At 43.9% G+C, this 9,088-nt stretch overlaps 1 pseudogene across 1 annotated transcript; it reads right to left on the bottom strand.

The window, feature by feature from the left end:
• Positions 1 to 1,637: 1,637 nt before the first annotated feature.
• Positions 1,638 to 4,242, bottom strand: LOC147635494 (tRNA-splicing endonuclease subunit Sen2-1-like; annotated as a pseudogene). Its single transcript, XR_015266659.1, has 5 exons — positions 4,016 to 4,242; positions 3,742 to 3,893; positions 2,655 to 2,836; positions 2,467 to 2,566; positions 1,638 to 2,388 (listed from the first exon to the last, which is right to left on the bottom strand). The product of XR_015266659.1 is annotated as a tRNA-splicing endonuclease subunit Sen2-1-like (transcript).
• Between the last annotated feature and the right edge of the window lie 4,846 nt (positions 4,243 to 9,088).

Here is a 9,088-nt window from a genome sequence, read left to right as displayed (position 1 = left end):
ACAGAGTGGGAGTTCTTATCTCAAAAAGTGTTTTACATATGGGATGGCAACCACCGCTTACGCGCTTGGATGGAAGAAGTCAAAAGAGGTATAGTGTTGTTATATGTTTCTAGTACCATGCACAGAGTATAGCTTTGTGTATTAAAATAGTTTCAATGCAGCATTCACACACGACAATTCAAGACATCCATTTGTCAAGGCCATCCTTTTGGATGTTTTCACACATGATGAAGGAGAGGTGTTGTTGGGTGATCGCCCCCAACTTAACAAGTGAGTTTTCTAAGCTATATCTTAATAGACTAAAATGTATATAACTTCATTACTCAAACACAACATTAAAACTTGCAGTATTAATGAGAATGGATATGTGCATTCCCAATGTGACGGATAAGATATGCATGATTCGTGCACTCGGATATGCTAACAAAGACACGATTCTTTGATGGGCTTCACCAAAGGATGGGAAGTGGATGGAGAAACATCTCTCACAAATTGTTTTCCAAGCGAGCGATGTCTTCTAGTATTGATGGGCTTTGAATCAATTGTAATCAATTGTAACCGGGCTATAAATCTAACGCCATAGAATATCATACTTCTAGGATGACTACTAAGCCGGGCTACATGAAACTCTCCAGCATAAGGATTTTTTGGATCCTGACACCTTTAAAATAAGTGGAGAGAGGTGTTTTACGAAGTTGATGCAAGGTGTCAGAAAACAACTACGAGACTTGCCACCACGATGGTATATCCAATTAATAGCGACGATTTCTTTAGGTCTGTATCTTCTCCTAGTTTATTAACCAAGCTTGTCTGACCACAAAGAGCATGTAACATGTACTATTTGTGTAGTTTGTTAGTGCAAGTGAACTGGGATGACAAGCCGAAAGGCTTGACAAAAGACAAGGTGGTACTCGCATGCTCAACTCTAGGACTGGTAGATAAGCGTCGTTTATTGTACCTACTGAAGGATGCAGACGGGTCGTACATCATGTGCCTCATGGTAAGTGCGATCGCCAAAGTAGTGATGACAATCTTAGAAATCATGCCAATCTAGGAATGGTTATAACTTTTTCCATTTTGGATAATGTGCGTAGACATGTAGCACTTCAAGAGGTTCTTGAAAAGAGAGGTGTTGTGGAGCCAGATTATAGAACAAATCACCTCTAGTATCCGGAATATAGACAACCTACAAAATGAAATTGCCCGATATATTCTATGTCACCGTACTCGAAATGAAAAGGAAGTACTTCAATAGCACATTCGACGAGCTAATCGAGAGAGTGAAGTCTTCCTTCACAATTGACAAGCAGCCTGGATTAAAGCAAGCATCCAAGAGATGTATATTCAGGTACTTTCTTATTGACCAGGCTTCCGATACTTTGTTATCACACTGTATAGCGTAAACTCTTTGTGGTGTACGTAAGTGGCTTAGAGCATGCACTTTAGCTTAAGAAATCAAGGCGATCTCCCGTTAAGTCTTGGAAAATAGTCCTCTAGCAACATAATGTACACAAATTTGCACGCCAATGAGTTTTGGGAGGAGGATATATTTCTTACTTGTCATTGGTGGTTGGACTTCCCTCGTGGAAAGTACAGAAGAGCAAACAAAATTTCTACTATATGAAAAGAAACGGATAGTCAACCAAGCTACCGAAGTAAGTATGTTTTAAAAAAGGATGAATGATATTTGGACCCACTCAATGTAAAAATACACAACCATTGGTTTTATTTCATGTGGGAAGAAGAATGAGAAGCAACAAAAGCAAACTGGTATACGCGACAATGAGGATTCACTACTCCGTTTCAACGAATCATGCAATCCTCCTTCTCAACGTAGAACTGACACACCTATGTACATTGTAATGGCAAAGTAAACCTCCAACATACGAGTAGTGATAAGTAGAAGTATCCCCTCGTCTTGGGACTGCTTTAAATTTTATTTTCTCAACTTTAAAAAATCTACAAAATTTAAGGCATTCTATCTTCCAAAGGTAAGTTTTGCATGTGGTGCAATTGACAGGGGACTTACTTTGTGGCCTTGTCAACTAAGTACACCAGACACAGGATTACTGGTTTCAAGGAAAGCCACACTCACACACACAATTGGGTAACCACCCTCCAAGACATTTGTCATTGCACGCACCACTAGATTGTTGTTTTTTCAGTTGAGCTTCTATAGAGAAGCCCAGCAATCAGCAAAGGCTCATCTCATGCATGATCCATGGATCCATCAGTTTGCATGGCCATGGCCATTCTGGCTTTACCGTCCATACGGTGCTTCTTTGGAAGCCAGCGTTTCACCTCCATTTCTTGAATTGAGTAGAAGTCAAGACACCTGGGATGGTGATCATCAAGTTTCGTCCGGACAACATGTAGGAGCAGCAAAGTCTGTAGCAATTACATGAATAGCAATTAGATCTTCACTCTTCAAACTAATGCAGAAACAGATGAAGCTCACGGGCTTACTTTGGCTACACTGCCACAAAGTCAGATGATGCCTTGCATGTGGCTCCAAGATTTCAACTGCATCTGCTTCTCCCACTCAGGAACAACAATCACAGCATACCTGCACACACCATACTGCGACTAGATGCTATTGTACTGTGCAAGTTTATCAACATCATTGAAATGTGTGACAGCTCAAAATTACATACTCTGCATGTACTTGTGATGGATGATGCCTGTATGTGATAAAGTGAGCTCCATACTGAAGCCCTGTCCGAACAATCCAGTTTTTTCTTCTTAGATGAGAGTAGGCCTTGTAGTAGTGCAAAAAACCCTGTTTCCGCTTCAGCATTAGCTGCCAGAGGTCATCATTATTCAGAACCACATCCCCCTGCCATTTAATCTTTCAGTCATCAGCCAATAATTAGGTAATCAGATTTTAAAAGAAAACAAAGGTTGATATAAAGGTTCACCATCAAGCAAAAGACCATTCAATCCAAGTACAATCACCATTTAGAAATGGGGTGGCCCTGGCACCCCATTTCCCGAATGGATGTAAAGCGTATTGTGAAGCTTCTGCCTTTTAGAAAAGAAACGTCAACAAGGATGTTTATGTTGACAGCATGTGAAGGTTCACGGTCGGCAGTCCAGAAATGTGGCACACCTTACTCCAGATAGTGTTCATATGATGCACATCCGGCCATTTGGAAGGAGACCAGCAGCTTCTGTCAGGTACGGGCTACCCATGGACCAGATAATTAGAGCCACTCCACAACCTGCAGGCTGGTTCAGGTCCTGCGCACTCTGCAGGAGCTTTACCACCAGCCTGGGTAGGCCAAACAGGCAGTGGGCAGGCCGGAGCAGGGTACAGGCAAGCTGGGTACGAGTACTTACATGATTATTTCTCAAATCCTTTTGAAATGCAAATCAGGCAAACACGGACACCTTCGTGGTATGTGGGCACAGAGAGATTGCCATTCCTTTGAACTGGCACAACCCGTACCTTGCAACATTGGTATGCTCTCACTAAGGTTTCCTCTTGCACAAGTCTTCCTGGACAGGCACTAGGCTTCCTTCCAAAGATTCTATTAATGGGGAACGGAGAGTACAGAAAAAACTTCACATGAACCCTTTATTGGTTCCAGTAATGGGGAATGGAGAGTACAGAAAAAAAAAATCACATGAACCCTTTATTGGTTAGAGCTACATTTCCTTTAAATTTCCAACGATTTTCAAACAATTCTACTGTGAGATTTGCACCATGGTCCATGCCCCACATGAATTATGCAATTTTACCTGCTGCTGTCTTTTGCAGCAGACTTCCAGACACTTCAGTTCATAGCATAGGAAGAAGGCCTCCTCCAAACCAAGCTCGTACAGCAGGATCTCTTCAGTTCTATCTCTTGATACATTCTCCTGGCATGGTGAACCGTTACTGATGCCATCACCTTCAGAATAAAGCAAGAAAAGAAAAGGATCATTTGCTGGCATGGCTGCAACACCCATATGCCTATTGCTGCTGTTGCATGCAAAACCCTTCCACGTTGGACTCCAAAAAGAGGGAACTTACTGCAAGAAAGGGTAGCTTGAGGTCCTACAAGAATAGGGCGGCCAAAGCAAGCACTGTTTAGAAGATCAGACTGATGTGCATCAGCTTGCAAGATCACAGCTGTTTGGGCAAGAAAAGACTTCATAGGCAACAAGGACTGCATCTGTTCATAGACTCCAGAGATGGGATTTTCCAGCATAAACTCTTCTGCATTTGAGTACTTCCATCCTGGCCCAGACATTGGCTCAGACTCTATAAAAGAAAAACAAAAATCAAAGTTTGAGTCTTCACAAATTTTTCCATTTATGTGAACTTAATTAACTTTTGTACAAAAAGATGTGATTGTGGTTAAGTAACCTTTTTCCCATTTTCTAAACTTCTTTTTCATCTTTTATATACACCAATATTCATCAATAAAACGTGACAAACAACACAATGAGAAAAGCATGTGCTAGTGTATGAATTAAGCTACATGATTATGGTGGATTAAATGTGACATTAATCAAGGTTAATGACACGACTCATAACACTTATGTTTCTACTAAAATGACAAGAGATTCAACACATGAAATGATGCAAAAAAGTATGAAGCAAAAGTGAGCCTTATATAGGCTTTACAAGAACGGTTTTGTAGTGGTGGATTTGGGTGAAAAGAGTGGAATGTTAGCTGGGCTAAAATGATAAAGTGGTAGAGATGATTGAGGGCCTAAAAGAGGTAGATTCCAAACGTGGAGAGATGCTAGGAGATGCTCCTAAATCAAGGGGAAAATAGTAGGCTAGATGCTTGGTAAACGTGCTTCACCAAAGAGCACTTACAGCAAGGGTTAAATGGTAGAAACTGTCAAAATACGCAGCGGAGATGATAACCAAATCTGAGACCACAAGAGTAAGTAGAGTGCAGAAAATAGACAGCACAAGAGAAGGAGAGAGATAGGCGTGTAACTCTTCTCTATACACAAGATCCCAAAATGAAAACAAGATACAATGGTGTGGGGGCCATGGGGCCATTTTATATGGCCCCATACATGCAGTCGGCCTGTTGAAAAGGCAGCCGACTAGGCCTACATGTCCACGACCAGCTCCATGCACAGTCGGCCAGCATCCAGAACCTCCTGACCAGTAGTCGGCTAGTATCTGAATCAGCCAGGGTGCAGAAAACTACCTCCCACACTTGGTAAAAATACGGAAAAATGGGGAAAAAATACGAGGAGTGAGGAAAAATGAGAAAACACCTACAAAGGGCGGGCACACCCACAACAGAGGCCCCGGTGTCTAATAAAGATAGGAGATGACTTCTAACACCCCCTCTCAGCTCCTGGCTGTGAAATCAACCCTAGGGAGCTGGAGTGCCGCCTGAGCGTAGCCTGAGGTAGAGACTTCGTGAAGAGGTCCGCCGCATTGTCCTCCGTCGAACAATAAAGTAGCAAGATGTCACCAACCAAGATCTTCTCACGTACAAAGTGATACTGTATCTCTATGTGCTTGGTCCGGGCATGGAAGACCGGGTTCCGAGCAATAGCTATACAACTCTGGTTATCACACTCAATGACTGTGGGCTCCTTCTGTGGAAACCCAATCTCGCCTAGCAGCCTCCGCAGCCACACAACCTCGCAAGCAGCACCACAAGCAGCCGGTACTCTGCCTCTGTCGAAGATAGGGCAATAGTTGGCTGCCTCTTACTGCTCCAAGAAACTGCCCCTGAGCCGAGGGTAAAACTGTAACCTGAAGTAGATCTCCTCGTGTCTCGATCTCCTCCCCAATCTGAGTCACTCCATCCTTGGAGTCTGACTCCATCCCCTCCTGTGTAAAAGAGTCCTAGATCCTTCGTACTCTGCAGATACCGCAAGATCCGCAATCCTGCGTCCCAATGAGACTTCAATGGCGTCTACATAAAAGAGCTCAACAGCCCCACGGAGAAGCTCAAGTCCAATCTGGTGTTCAGCAACCAGATCAATGAACCAACCAACTTCCGATACTGCGAGGCATCAACTGGCTCACAAGGATCATTAACAGTTAACTTTGTATTTGGGTCCATCGGCGAAGTAATAGGCTTGCAGTTCTCCATCCCAAAGGCCTCAAGCAACTCATGAACATACCGCTGCTAAGAGACAAAAAACCCCCTCTGGGTCTGTCAGATCTCCAATCCCAAAAAGAAGTGGAGTAAGCCTAGCAAAAAGAAGTGGAGTAAGCCTAGGTCGGTCATCTCAAACTCTTTTCACAAGGCAGCCTTCATCACGCCAATGTGCTCCACATGACCGCCGGTGAGAATGAGATCATCCACATAAAGGATGATAATCGTAACCATGCCGCGTTCCCGAAAGAGATACAGGTTGGGATCTGCAACCGATCTCTCAAAACCAGTTCGAACAAAAAAGGAATCAATCTTCTGATTCCCTGGGAGCCTGCTTAAGACCATAGAAGGCCTTTTGGACAGGCTTCGGTGGTATGGGACGTAGCATCTATTATTGACGGCTTGAACTACTGTGAGACTTCCTTGTGGATTGTCTTCTTCCTCAATTTGGACAACAAGACTACAAGTTGATCCTCATATTCTTCGACATCTGCACATACCACTTGTGTACCTCGTGTACGAGCTTGGGAGTTTCTTGGACTTGGATTTGGACTTGAGCTTGGACTTGAACTTGGATCTGGATTTGGATATTGGATCTCGTACTAGTCCGGTGAGAGATTCTTATGGGTCATCCCCGTGGTGTGCTCAGTATCAGAGATCTCGTGCCTTGACACGAACTTCGACTTGGGATTCTACATCGGCATAATTATTTGCTTTTGTATTCATTGTTGTATTGATCCTGGCCAGCGTGCCCGTGGATTGTTCCTAAATAAATTCCTCAAAGGAAACCGGACCTATTCCCCGCTCAGTGTAGTGTATTGTGCAAAGTTCCCTATCCCTTCTCTCTCTCTCTCTCTCTCTCTCTCTCTCTCTCTCTCTCTCTACATACATACATACATACATACATACATATATATATGTATATGTATATTTATATCTCTTGGATACATGGAAGAATTTGTCACAACACCCCTTGCTAGGCTTTGCTAGGCTTACACTCTCCTCTCGGCCAGACTTCTACATTAGCCTGGAGGTCGGGGGGAGTGGGTGGATTTGCTCTCGGGGCTCTAGTCTAGAAGAAGTCAGTGAGAGCTCTCTGTGCTCGTCCTCGGGCAGGTGCAGCTGATCTGGGCTGCTGTAGGGATTCCCTATGTCTATGGAGCTCCAAAAGAAAGACCCAAGCATCTCTGATCTGGAAAATCCATGATCCTAGAGAGTGGTCCAAATCCCTCTCAAAAGAGGCGGTGGAGCCTCCCCTTGATCTCATAGTATACTGGGCATCTACATATATAATTGTTGAACGGAGGAGTAGATGCTCTGCACACACACACACACACACACACTCACAGTCCTATCAAGCGAGAGAGAGAGAGAGAGAGAGAGAGAGAGAGAGAGAGAGAGAGAGAGAGAGAGAGAGAAAGAGAGAGAAATGAAATGATATATTAACGTCCTCAAAAGGCCAAAATGACCTATGAGACCAAAAAGGTTACAACAATTGGTGGATCTGATACAATGTCTGTGTAAGAAAAGCTAAAACAACTAAACAACTAACTGAAACTAAAACAACAACTATGAGGAAAAGTAAGGTACTAGGAGCTCCTAATGGATAGCATTTGGGAAGGAAAACTCCAGCAACAAAGGTAAGCATATACATCACTATCCAAAGATGTCTCTCATCGGTCGATGGGGCGGATATCCTCTATGTCCTCCATGGTGAGTACTCTGACTGGACGTCTCCCATGCCGTGCTAGTATGGTCTTGATCCTTTGTTGTAGTCTCCGCCGGTGTTGAGATGGGCCTCTCATCTTGGGGCGCCTGGACCGCCCAGCTCTATAGCCCGATCAATCAATGTACCTCTGGTGTGGCTATACTTTGGGCCTAGCTGCAATGCCTGCTGGCCTGACTGCTCAATCTCTGGTTGAAAGAAGTCTGTAATCTGCCTCTGTAGGTGTCTCTCCCTCTCTGATCCCCTCCCTCTCAAGAGACCCTCTCTATGTCTACGTAGCTCCAACAAGTATAATCCGAGGCATCTCTGATCTTGGTATCTCATGACTCTGGAAAGTGGTCCGAAACCCTCTCTGAACAGGTAGTGAAAACGGCCCCGTATCTCATAATATACTGGACAATGACATATGTAATGTAACTCTGTCTCTAGCTCCATCTCGCACAACTGACAAATCCTAGCCTTAGCTCTGCTGGTACTCCTCTCAATCTGCCAGTCTCAATCTCTAGCTGGTGTGAGGATGTGCGCATCTGACCAATAGCACACCGTACCCCATGAGAAAGATGAGTATCCATGATGTAGCTGGGTCTAATCACAAACCCATCCTCCGTGAGCTGGAGAAGATGATCTCTATAGAAAGCCATCTTCGTACCAAGCTCGTGTGTCGGCTGTATCCATGTCCTCCTAGTGTCCAGCTGAGTCAAGTCCTACCTCTGATAAGTCTAGTAATCTCTGCCCGTGTGAGAGAGAGGGAGGGTGCATATTGAAATGGAGGTAGCCTGTCCATACTAAAGCCATGCAGTTGGAACCAAGCTGTCATCTGTACCAACATGATCTATTGGGGTAAAGGCATTATGCCCACCCTTATAGTGTGTACTAGCCCATAAGTTTTATAGTACATAGTACACTTAGTACTTTTAATGTACTAAGTGCACTATGTGTACTAGAGCAAATATACATGTGTGATAGGGGAGTCACACACTCATACTGTGAGTTGTCTTATCCCCACATGTCTCTCTCTCTCTCTCTCTCTCTCTCCCTTCTTCTCTGTGTATGTCTCCCACATGAAACCCTAACTCTCTCCCTTTTATAGTACTTAGTACTTTTAATGTACTAAGTGCACTATGTGTACTAGAGCAAATATACATGTGTGATAGGGGAGTCACACACTCATACTGTGAGTTGACTTATCCCCACATGTCTCTCTCTCTCTCTCTCTCTCCCTTCTTCTCTGTGTATGTCTCCCACATGAAACCCTAACTCTCTCCCTTCAACTGGTATCAGAGCCTGTTATATTTCT

Source organism: Cibotium barometz, chromosome 9 (assembly GCF_041138505.1).
Source record: "Cibotium barometz isolate CiBa-2024 chromosome 9, ASM4113850v1, whole genome shotgun sequence".
NCBI classification, from domain to species: Eukaryota; Viridiplantae; Streptophyta; class Polypodiopsida; order Cyatheales; family Cibotiaceae; genus Cibotium; species Cibotium barometz.
Note: the sequence above shows the minus strand (reverse complement) of the source record. Positions and strands in the feature narration are given on the sequence as shown.